We start from the raw sequence: 4,727 nt of genomic DNA, 5'->3' as shown, positions 1-4,727 counted from the left end.
TCCTAGTCCATCCATCCAAGGACTGAAGGGACAATGTGTTGTCTCTACACCCATCCTCTTTCTCTCTTGTTTCTGGTGACCTAAAGGTGGGTTAAAAAGTTACAATCCCCAAAACCATCACCCTCTTCGCCAGTCTCTCCTTCCTACGTGCCTAATTCTTCATTCCCTCATTCTCTTCACACCGTGTGACTGTTGGAGTTGTCGAACTCTACAATTGAGGCAATGGCATACCACTGTGCGACGGTGTCATCGGACTCTGCAACTGAGGTAAGAAATAAAATTCATGGGGTGCACTAACTCCTCTTCAATCCACTGAAGTATTTGATCCTCACACTGGACAGAGAAATCTCCAGTACCAAGCATGCCATTCTCAAGAGCTCAGGTTTTATCTACTGCCTCTTTGGCTGACATGCTGAAGCCTAATGCCATAGGAATGACTTCATACCGGTGAGACTATTTACATGTACTCCTTGTTTAATCTCTTTTACTGTATTACTCAAGAAACCAAAGTCTGAACAAGCATTTATGTATGGTAGACTAAATCAACTCAGAGTTTCTTTTTTTTAGAGCAATTTTGAGTTTCTTACAGTTTACATTTCATGCTTGGTAATATCTTTCAAAGATAAATTATTACGATGAGTTTGAAGTCATTGTGAAACCAAAATTTGAATCAAGCTGTAAGAGTGGGAGATAGTAGGAAATTAAAGAGATTGAAGGTTGTTGGAGGTAAGATGTTTGTGATTTTATTTGTTTATGATTTCCAGTCTTTTATGCATCATTTTAGGTTTCAGTTTCTACAAAGGGATCAACCACATCAATTGGTCTAAGGGGGCTGAATTTGGACTTTGTGACATCTTAATCAACTTTAAAATTAAAGGCTGGCATTGTTGGACATATCAGGCACTTAAAGAGAAACAGTACATAGTACAGTTACACTTTCATTTTGCATCTCAAGGTCTTACAATGGACAGTGACAAGAACTTTAGGAGTTTCTTACAACAATGTCTTGAGATTCCTTTTAATAAGTCTACATTTGGGTTGAGGATTTTGGGGAAGTGTTATAGGATTCTTACTTGTCTTTCTGTATAGTTTCAGAGTGGTTTTGGCTCCTTTGACTAGACAGAGGTCATACAACAATGTTCCTCAACCTCATGCTATTCTGTATTACTCTCAAAGAACTACTAAAGGAGGATTTCTCATAAGTGAAGCCACAGGCGTTTCTGACACTTCTCTTGGGTAAAGACTGCTATTTCTCAATCTTAACTTTACAAAAGACTTTCTGTGTTTCCAATGTTAACATACTGCCAAAATTTATGCAACTTAAAAGAGTGAAAGTTGTACTATTGTATGACCCACACTTTGTTTGGTAATACAGAACTCACTCTCATTTGGTTTTCATTATAAATCTATGACATAGAGGAAGTAAATTTTTGTGGAAGTAACTTTATTTTTTGATTTTTCATTTTGTTTTTCTCTTATTCTCCTTGAAGATTCTACCCAGATACACCTGGTATTTGGACAGAAGAACAGATTGAAGCCTGGAAGCCTATAGTTGATGCTATCCATGAACAGGATGGTATCTTCTTTTGTCAGCTTTGGCATGTGGGAATGGTGTCTACTCCTGGTTTGTTCTTATTTCAACATCCTCCATTAAGAGGGCTTCCCATCTTCCAATATTATAGGAATTTTTGTTCTAGATATAGATTTTTGACTATGTTTGGAAACTAAACGAGGCAAATTCATTTGTGTTATTGAATAACAAAATCATAGAAAACTGCATCCGACCTATTCTTACTTCTGATCAAGTGATTTGATTTGGGTCTCCTGTGAAAGGAAGAAGGCCCTTCATTGCCTAACCACACCTCCTCCCCCACATAACCCCCACCCAAAGGGGGTGGAATTACTAGTTGAGGCATCCAAAATGTTGGGCTTGACCCAGCTCTTAGATGAAAACTTGGCAATGTTATCTGTTCAGGCTTTAAGGACCTATACAGAAAAATCTATGCAAGTCTATACTCTTTGAACTTATAGAAAGGAAGCATAGAGATGAAGAATTTATATTTTCTTGTTTTTTGTATGATGACCCTGTTCCTTTATTTATTTTGGTTTGTGAAGGATGCTTTTTCAGTTGAAAAGAAGTGTATTAGGCTATTGTGACAAGATTCATGAAACTGATTTATACATTTTTCAAAACTCTAGGTGAAATGTTAATTGCTTGACTTTCTCCACATTTCCTAATCCACTTTCTCTGATTAGATTTTCAGCCAAATGGACAAGCACCAGTTTCATCCATGGACAAATTATTGAAGCCCCATCATCGCACTACCGGCAATGAAATTGAAATGTTCACACCTCCAAGACAGTTGGAGACAGATTAGATCCCTCAAATTTGTCAATGATTTTAGGGTTGCTGTAAGAAATGCTATAAGAGCAGGTTGAGCTATTCACTACTTTTCAACATTTTGTATTTCATTTCGTGTACACATATTTTCATCCAAATGGGTAGGCTCAAATTCTTCAAAGAAAAGAACATTGAGGTTGAAAATTGGTGGTCCAATGACATTCAAGAGATAACCATCCAAGAGGTTAAAGATGGATGGAATTTCTTAATTTAGTCAATGACATCAATGACAACAAGAACAACAATTTTCACCAAAATCTGGAAGGAATTTTTAAGCTTCAATCAGAAGATACAAAAATAACCAAATTTAGAGAACATTTTGAGTTATTTGGGAGAAAAGAAAAGGATATGGGTCTTTGAAGATCATATTGTCATTAATTTTAACTATCCATTGTGATACAAAGATTTTCTATTACTATAGCATCCCATAATATATCAGAAAAGGAAGGAATACATTTATATATACAACAACTTTTACATAGATATGCTATTCATTTGAGCATTTTAGGATGTTTTACCATACATGTTCTTTTGATTTGCATGATTCATGGTGTTCAGCTAGCCAAACTTGATTGGAGAACATAAAGTGCAATAGATTGAAATTTTCTTCTTTTTTTTTTTTCGGCTTCTTGGAAAAAGTTGTCTATTCTTGTCAAATGCTTGGAGATGAACCTTGAATTCGAACTATATATAAACAAATAGAATATGACCTCCTATTTATAACAAACATGAGAATCCAACCTCTATTTTTTTTTATTGTCATTATCTTATTCTTCTAGTTACTTGGATCACATAAGCCATGATGAATAAAGTTTTATTTTTCATAGTTTGTACATATTTTAGATTATGTATTCCTAGAATTTAAGGTTAAAAACCAGATTACATGCCACAAATGAAATTGGGAAAGATTGAAGATTCATTTTTATGTTCCTCATTCCCTTCTATTTGTTTTTACCACAGCACTGGGCTGGATAATATAAAAAAAAAAAAAAAACTTCAAATTTGCATGAGAGAAGCTTTTTCTTTCACCATGGCTATATGTCAAGAATGCATTCAACAATGTTGTTTAATTTTGGAATTTACATTAGTTTTTTTTTTTTTAATTAGGTTTTGATGGAATTGAGATCCATGGGGCTCATGGGTACCTTATCGAGAGCAGTTCATGAAAGATGAAGTCAATGATCAAATAGACAAATATGGTGGGAGTTTAGAAAAACCGTTGCCGCTTCCCTCTTGAAGTAGTTGAGGCAATCAGTGGTGAGATTGGAGCTGATAAAGTTGGAATTAGGCTCTCACTTTTTGCTGATTATATGGAGAGCGGAGACTCAAACCCAAAAGCTTTGGGCCTTTACATGGCTGAATCCCCTAACAAGTATGGGATACTCTACAGCCACATGATTGAGCCAAGGATGAGAAAAGACATACAGAAGCCTGAATGTCCCCAAAGTCTTCTACCCATGAGGAAAGCTTTCAATGGTACTTTCATCATTGCTGGGGGCTATGGTAGGGAAGAAGGCAACGAAGTCATTTCCAAAAACCATGCAGATCTTGTGGCTTATGGCCGATGGTTTTTGGCTAATCTGGATTTGCCTAAGAGGTTTGAGCTTGATGCTCCCCTTAACAAGTACGATAGAGGTCGAGAACTTTCACATATCTGATCCTGTTCTTGGATATACCGACTATCCAATTCTCAAATTTGCAACTTAACTTTCGTTTATGTCGAAGGAGGAACTGCTATCTTCAAAACCAAAGCTCTGATTTCCCCTGTTTAGCTTTAAAATATTGAGCACCTAAGGAGTAAGGAGTTTTGTTTCATGTTTTTCTTGTTTGAATCCTTATGTAGTTTGAAGTGGCAAGTGTTTGATCAAGTGATTATGTAGAAATAAAGAGCAATTAGTATTGTGAGGATGTTTTCCTTCCTTTACTTCAAGATATGCTTACAGTAATGTACGTATTTCTTTCCTGGCTCATATAAGTGTTAGTTTTACAGCCCTCCAACAAAAATAAAGTGTCGTACCAAAAAAAATAAAAAATAAAAAATAAAGTGATTATGTATCAAGGAAAAAATGTTTGGTTTCCATGGAACTCTACATCTGATTAAATTTTCTTTATAGAATTGAATTGTATTTTGGTCCAACTTTTAATCAGGGATTGTCTAAATGATACCTCTGTAGGTGTATTTATTTTTTTAGCCCGAATATTATGTGGGACCTGGGGAATCCCCTAAATTTTTATTAAGATAAAAAACCAATAAGAACAAAGGGGAGACATAACCCGCCTTACCCCAACCCATGGAGAAAAATCACTCTCAACTCGAAAGCAAATC

The 4,727-nt window shown here is 35.6% G+C and overlaps 1 pseudogene; it reads left to right on the top strand.

Annotated features, from left to right (window-relative positions):
• Positions 1–222: 222 nt before the first annotated feature.
• LOC122659322 lies at positions 223–4,108 on the top strand (annotated as a pseudogene).
• The last annotated feature ends 619 nt before the right edge of the window (positions 4,109–4,727 follow it).

The sequence above is a fragment of the Telopea speciosissima genome, chromosome 4 (genome assembly GCF_018873765.1).
Source record: "Telopea speciosissima isolate NSW1024214 ecotype Mountain lineage chromosome 4, Tspe_v1, whole genome shotgun sequence".
Classification (NCBI taxonomy): domain Eukaryota; kingdom Viridiplantae; phylum Streptophyta; class Magnoliopsida; order Proteales; family Proteaceae; genus Telopea; species Telopea speciosissima.
This window is presented reverse-complemented; position numbering and strand designations above follow the sequence as displayed.